Source organism: Quercus lobata, chromosome 1 (genome assembly GCF_001633185.2).
Source record: "Quercus lobata isolate SW786 chromosome 1, ValleyOak3.0 Primary Assembly, whole genome shotgun sequence".
NCBI lineage: Eukaryota > Viridiplantae > Streptophyta > Magnoliopsida > Fagales > Fagaceae > Quercus > Quercus lobata.
In genome coordinates, this window is record NC_044904.1 from 36306864 (window position 1) to 36314648 (window position 7785).

At 34.5% G+C, this 7785-nt stretch overlaps 2 long non-coding RNA genes across 2 annotated transcripts; both read left to right on the top strand.

The window, feature by feature from the left end:
• The first annotated feature begins 407 nt into the window (after positions 1-407).
• Positions 408-3898, top strand: LOC115988824. The gene is made up of 3 exons (XR_004091663.1): positions 408-888; positions 3208-3361; positions 3536-3898. It is a non-coding gene; the product is annotated as an uncharacterized LOC115988824 (long non-coding RNA).
• Positions 3899-4641: 743 nt separating this feature from the next.
• On the top strand, positions 4642-5180 carry LOC115988829. The gene is made up of 2 exons (XR_004091665.1): positions 4642-4753; positions 4888-5180. It is a non-coding gene; the product is annotated as an uncharacterized LOC115988829 (long non-coding RNA).
• The last annotated feature ends 2605 nt before the right edge of the window (positions 5181-7785 follow it).

Consider the following 7785-nt stretch of genomic DNA (forward strand, 5'->3'; position numbering starts at 1 on the left):
AAAAATAGTAATTTATTTAATATAATAATTTATTATTATATTTTATATAAATTAAAAAAATATATAGTTTATATAATAATAATTATATATTTTAAATTATATTTATTTATTTTTTTGAAGCCTTAAATTATCTTTCCCCAGTTGTCTTTTCCCTTCCCGCAAAAAAATTTCCCCAAAATATTTTTCCCACTTACATCTTTCATTTCCTGTACAAAAGTTTCATGGACAGAACTGAACATATATATATTTATGTAACTTTAAGACGTAAGTAATCAGTGTCTTAGTGGTATGCGCCTTGTGCTTTGGTTAACTGATCGCAAGTTCGAGCCTTCTTTAGGATTTTTCGCTATTTAATTTTTTAAAACCCTAGTAACATGATATAAATACCACATTTTATCTTCTCTCCTCTTTTCTTTAGCCGCCTCCATCCCCAATTTTCCCTCTTTCTCTCTAACAGTCAAAAACTCAAAAACACAACTCCAATCCTCTCTATAATTTTTTGTTCTCTCTATATCTCTTCACCGCATGCTTGGACCTTGTCAATATCAAAATCAAATTTAGATCTCTTTATTTCTCTCCTATCCCTCAGATCTGAAAATTTTCGTTTCCTTTTTCTGATTTTGCCCTCTGAAATTCCGGCCGAAATGAACGAACTATTAGCCTCCGATTTCGGCTTCAAACCCCAAGGCAAATCGGCTCCGATGGCCGGTTCCAAATCCACCTCCACCGTCGGAAGATCGTCAACGCGTCCTCACTCCTCCTTCAATTCCTTCAAGGATCATCGTCGGACGCCACCACCACCACGACTTCTTCCTCCTTCAATTTCGATATGTTTCGCAATTTCGGTGCTCCGGTGAAGTCTTCGTCTTCATCATTTTGCCTTTTTGGGTATGTTTTAATTAACTTTTTTTAGTATAAATATGCGTAATTTTGTTTCATTTCTGTTCAAAATTTGGGTTTTGCCTTTTTAATCAAAATTTGGGACGTTGAGCATCTAATGCCTTTTTTTTTACTAAGTGGGTATCAGTGAGATTTAGTTTTAGGGTCTTTGAGACTTGACTGGCTTTGATCAGTGTAGCTTAGCCAAAACCCAATATATATATATATATATATTGAGTTTTTTTTTTTTTTGAAATGTTAATGGAGTTTTTTTATTAAGCTTTACTTTGAGTTTGATCAGGGAATATAGTGACGCATGAATTGATGTGATATCTCATGCGAATATGGTTAATTTTCTCTTTGCATATAAGTGGACTTGTCTTTTGTAATTCTCATTTTCACATTACTTTAGGCCATAAACAGTGCTTTAAATAGTGTTATGGGCATATGATTGTATTAATCGTGTAATCAAAATTTTTTTGACAGCCCCATTTATTAAAGTTCACTTGTTTTAATGTCACTCTATTCCATTACTGGATTTCTTCTTTGCCTATTGTGGTTGTTTTCAAAAAGAACTACATGCAATGTCATTTGGCATTGTCATCCTCTCTTGTTGGACAAACGCATGATGTTTAATTCATGATTGTCTTGTTAAGGGTTTCAATATGATTTGGTGTCGATAGTGTCACTTTGGTTAAAAATACCAATGTGTTTTTTTTTTTTTTTTTTCCTTTACAGATGTTTATTATTGAAAATTGACCTTAATGAGCTCTTTTGGAATTGCTTATTTTCTGCTATTTGGTGGCAACTCTAAGAAATACTAAATGCAGTTAATATAAATTTTGTACATTTTCTGATTTTTTTTTATAGTCTCCAATTAAAAGGAAATATTTTTTCAATTTTTGTTATAGCTAAATTTGTATTGGCAATTATATAATTATGTATAATCAAAAAAATTATTAAGAGCCTTTTTCTTTTCTACTAGAGTTTGGTAATACTTTGGAAACATTTTCCGGCATTTTCTTCATATGGAAAATCTTTTTTTTTATTGATTTGATAATATAATTATAACAACTTTTATTCAGTACTTAAATATCAATATGAAAGAAGTAAAAAATCAACTTAAAAATTATTTTTAAGAAGAGATACATACATAGGGCATAACCAAGGAATTTGTAGATCTCAATATATCTTGGTTACTTAAGAAAGAAAGATAATCAAGAAATGTATAGCAAAATAAAAATATGAAGAGAAACCCAAAGAAAAAATGACAGAGATATCTGGGAAAAATTGTGAGGCGGCATAGAGAGGGGGGTTAGGCAAAAATGGAGATTGGGGGGTGGGGAGGAGTAGTACACAAGACCATCTTTGAGGGACTTTTTCCCCCCCTCCTTGGATGACTTATCTTGACTCTTTGATTGCTTTTCCGTGGTCAACCAAAATGTTTTCAAGGTGACTAATACTGTCAAGCACCCCAAACGCATGAAAGTGGAACATTTTGTGCAAAAGGTTTATGCTGAAACAAACAGGGTCTATAAGTGGAGGGTTCCTGAGGCTGACTTGGGATTAAGATTTGTGAATAGTGTTATCATGCTTCATCCATTGCCAAGAGCAAATGCATCTGAATACATGCTTAGTATCTATAATTTATTATTTTTTGATCCAGTTGCTCAAAGTGATGGAACTGAATGCTACTAAATGGCACACACTAGATATTTAAATCTCTGTTCTATATATCCCATGGACTTCAACCATATTATTGCTTAGTTTGCTTGTTGAATTGTATCATAACATAATTTGTAACCATCATTGCCTTTGTGCTACCCAGTGTTCAGTAGTTTGAATAGATTTTTAGTGCCATCTCTAAGGGTCACTTTCTTATTCTAGACTATGCCTTGTAAAATATGAAGTTCTTTTTCTTTCTTTGTGCAAATGAACTGTTGGAAGTTGACGTGTGCCTAGCTATTAATCAACAGGTCTATCAGTTTCTCTACTTAGGAACTTTTTGATATTTGAACTAATGTGTGTTTTTCTCATCTCAAGTAAATTAGTAATGCTCATAAAGTTTCGTGCTCCTATATGCTTATATCAAGTAATCCTCACTAACATATTCTAGATTGCACCTTGTAAAATATCATATCATTTTAATTTTTGCACGCATGTGTGTGTATCAACTGTAAAAGTTGACCTGTGGTTTGCTATTAATCAACATGTCTATCAATATCTCTTCTTAGGTGCTTTTTTTTCTTTTTTTCTTTTTTTATTTGAACTAGTGTATGTGCTCATCTCAAGTAATCCTCATAAAGTTTGATGCTCCCATGTCTTCAGATAGCTCCAATTTATTTGGCATCATGCATAAAGCAGGGAATGGATTTGCTAGAGATTTTATTGAGCAAGCAACCTGTTCAATTGAGCAGCTTGAGTATTTATTGTATCCACATCACCCCTCCTAAGTCCCCTGATCTTACAGGACCAACACTAGGTAATAATCTTTATACAAAATTCAACTCATGTCAAAGACTATAAATTGCATAATTGTGGCTGAATGTCCAGTTAATACTTGTTCTAATCTTCAACCATTTAAATCTAAACCTTGCAGCAACCAAAGTGCAACCTTAATAAAAATTACATTATGGATGACTTTACCTTTTTGCAGTGCTTAGGTGTGAACCTTCAATGATCCAGAATGCTCTTAAGGTCCAACATGATTTTGATCATCACCTCAGTATCAGCATGTTGCAACTGTTAATGCACATGTGGGAGTAAGTGCTAGGTCCGTGTTTGTGTGTGTGTGCTTGGTGTTTGAAAAGTGTGTAGATTAAAGTATTGTAGACAAAAACCAGTGTGTATGCGTGTGTGTGTGTAGCAAAGAGTCACAACAGAATGCATGTGTGTGTGTGAAGCAAAGAGTCACAACAGAATGAATGTGTGTGTGTGTGAGGGAGAGGGTTTAGAGTTTATTGCTAGTGGGACTCTCTCTCTCTCTCTCGTAATGATTTTGAAATATTTTTCTAAATAATTCTTTGATTATGCTGGGAAAATACAGACTGCTGCCATTTCCTTTTTTTGTCTGGATGATGTAACTTTGTCACGTGGTGTACAAACTTAGTTCACATTCTTTGGCTTAGCTGGGCTGAAGCAATTTTTAAATATAGTCACTGTTTAAGCTTATAATATATATATATATATATTTATATATGTTGAAAAGGTCTACATCGTGGGTCCACATGGCAGTGGAGCCCTCTTATTTTGATAGAATAATCAAGATAATAATAGGAAAAAGGTATATGAATTTGATGATGGCACATGATAGGGGCTCAGAATTTGGCTTTTGTCTGACACAATTTAATCTTCTTGTAGACATTATTTTCCTTTTCATGAAACAAATACGCATGTGCTGGTCCAGTTTATTTTCCTTTTAGATCTGTGTCATTCTTTATTACTAGGATGGAACCTTAATTCAAATATTGTTGTGTTATTGTTAGTATTATCATTTCATTTCTAATAAATTTAAATGTTCTGTTGTAATGACGAATAATTTACCATTAGGGATGTGAATGGCTATGCTGAAGCTAATGCTTGAAGAAGGATTTCTTTAGATAAACAAGAGGTGAGTTGCATAAACTTTGCTCTAATGGTAATTTTAATCTCCTGAAGTTTCAAATTGCATATATATAACTATAAGTATATATGATTCTTTATGTTCTCCCTCTGGTAATTCCAGTTGTGGGCCTAATTAATAGAGTACCTGTTTCAAGTTGTTCAACACAGTTATTCTTGTGCACCTGAGAGGTCATTCTTGTATCATGGCCGTATGTATGTCTCTGCGTGACACATTTGCTTCCATTCAAATATTTTTTCTAAGCAAATGAAGGTTAGCCTGTCATTCTTTTTTCCTAAGGTTGAGCCAATATTATTGTTAGCAAGCAAGTTTGAGACAATATTATATGGGTGTATTATTTCTTTTGAGGATCTCTGGAGAGCATCATTGGTATGAATTACTTTTAGGAGGAGCTCTGATCCTAAATCACCCATTCACTTTCAACGTAGTCATCTCACATATAAAGGTGCAAGAAGAACATCAGATGGCCTTTTATGTTTCTTTACATTAGAAAGCTGCTGGTTTAGTTAAATTTATGAGTGAATGGCTTCTTTTGTAGATTACTGAAATAGGCTGGAGTCATCCACAAGGTCTTATTATGAGCTTTTTTAAGTTATTGGTGTTTGAGGATTTTTTGTGTACAAAGAAATACATTTGAACAACCGCATTTTTTGCCATTGTTGGAGGATATTTTTAAACACTTTGAAACTTTGATTATAGTATTAGCTTAATTTAAGCAGTCCTTTTATTCAAAGGATCACATCTTTTTTTTGTTAATTTTATGATTGATGGTTATAGACAATGTTATGAATTTGATAATATATTTCTATGTTAATATCACGTTAGTTTCAAGACATTTGTGGTGTGTTATTAGTTACATTTATGGTATTGTGTTAGTAGAGTTAAAACTATTACAGGTTCTTTGTAATAGGTTTGTGAATCATTTATTTATTAGCAAACAGCGGTTTTAAAACCCATTGGAAAAAAAAAAAAAAAAACCTATAGCGGCGGTCTAAAAGCGCCGCTAAAGGTGCACATTTTATGTTTTAAATGAATACCTATAGCGGCGCTTATCGCCTGCCGCTAAAGGCTGAAACATATAGCGGCGGGCACGACCCCGCCGCTAAAAGTACAATTAGCTGTTTTGATTGGTTGTCTATAGCGGCGCTGTTTGACCGCCGCTAAAGGTAGACACCAATAGCGGCGGGCATTATCCCGCCGCTAAAAGTCAATGTCACGGATTCTGAACACGTATGACGGCGGTTTTATGCCCGCCGCAATAAACCTTCACCCGCCACTAAAAGGTGCATCTATAGCGGCGCTTTTCGCGACCGCCGCAATTGACCTATAGCGGCACTGCAACACTGACGGGACGGCCCGCCGCAATAGCACCCGCCACTATAGGTCGAATGTACCTTTAGCGGCGCTTTTTTGGGCTTTAGCGGCGGTTTTGGCCCGCCGCAATAGCCCGTTTTTCTTGTAGTGAGTGCACAGAATTATACCACGCCACCTATTTGACTGGTTATTCTATTCAAAATAAAGGTGGCAAAGTAAGCTCAAACCCATTTACCAACCCAAACCCACCCACTCTAATTAAACCCAAACCTACCCAATTATTAGTTGGGTTAAATGGGCATCAACCTAATTAGACTCAGTAATTATTGGGTTTTAACTAAAAACCCATTGGAACCCATTTAACCCAAAAACAATATACCTCAAATTCAACCCAGCCCTTTCCAAAAAAAAAAAAAAAAAAAACCAACCCTCAGGTTTCATGAGGGTTTTCATTTTCCCTCATTTTCCCTTATTTTCTCGACTTCCAATCACACTAGCTGCTTCTATTTTCGCGCCAACGTTCTTTCCCTTCCAATTGCTCCATCCAAGCTTCGACAACGGTTTCAACGAGTTCACTGTTGTAGCGTAGTTCACCTTCGAAACTTGTTACTACTGAGACCACACCTTGTTGCTATTGTCGATGTTGAAACTACAATTTAGGTTCGGGTTCAGCATTGGAAGCGACTGTTGTGGATTCGATTGGCTCTTCATCATCATCATCATCTGCGACTGGCTCAATGCCTGCGACTGAGCGATCAACGGCGGCTAGCTGAGAATCTGCGACGGAGGCAGAGGCTGTTGAGCCATCATCCGAATCTGCGGAGGCTTTTGGCTCATCATTTTAGCCTAATCTTTCACCGTTTATTTAAAAACCCTAAAAGAGCAAAACGAAACCCTAGAAATTCTGTGTTTCTCTATCAATCGAAGATCGAAAAGTATCAGATAGAGAAAAAAAATTTCGTGAGTTAATTTTCTGATTCAATTGGAAATGGAGACAAACCGAACAATTAATTTATTGAGTTAATTTATTTTTCTCAACTATAATTGAGAAAAATAAATTATAGTTGTTAAAATAAATTAAATGAATAAATTTTTAATTTTCTAATGGTTTAAGCTTTTGAGATAGTTTATGATGGTCATTTTCACTTTAGTGGCATTTTGGTAATTTTGATAATTGGGTAATTGGATGGGTTGGGGTTTACTCATAATAATTGGGTTGGGTTGGATTTGGGTTAGAAGCAATTAGTTAATGGGTTTTAATGGGTAAATGAGTTTTATATACCCAACCCAATTAAACCCACTCAAAACCCACCCATTTGCCACCCCTAATCCAAAATGCAATCATTACTATGGCTAAATGTTCGTACCACTATCCTTTAATGTGGTCACCTCTCATAATTTTATGCACTGTCCCCTGAAATCTAAAACTAAAAGATCAGGACTCAAATTTCGTATTAAAAAAAAAAAAAAAGAGAGAGAGAGAGAGATATCAAGACTAAAGTAGTTGAAAGTGGAGGGAAGAAGAACTACAGGAAAAGCATTTTCAATTTATTATGGTAAACACGAGAGGTCCCATTTTAATAGCCAAGCTTTTTCAAATTCCACGATCAGAAATTTAGTAATTTTAGGAACATAGTTTTATCGTACCATTATTCATAGCTATTTTATGTGTTTGATTGTCATTAAGCATTTATTACTTTCACATGAACCATAATTTTTCGCCATCATTTATTGCTTACCATGTCAAAGTTGTGACAAAAAAAAAAAAGTAATCTTATAATTTTTTTCTCAAAAGTTATCCTTTTAGATTTTTTTTTTTTTTTTTTGGGTGGGGCCTTAAAATTTTATATCTAATTATTGGTTTTTTTTTTTTTTTTAAGAGAGCTTTAATTTATAGCATTTTGCTCTTAATAACAGCTCTTTAAGTAAACGTATCCCCTCACTTTGGACAAATATTCTGACCCTTAGAG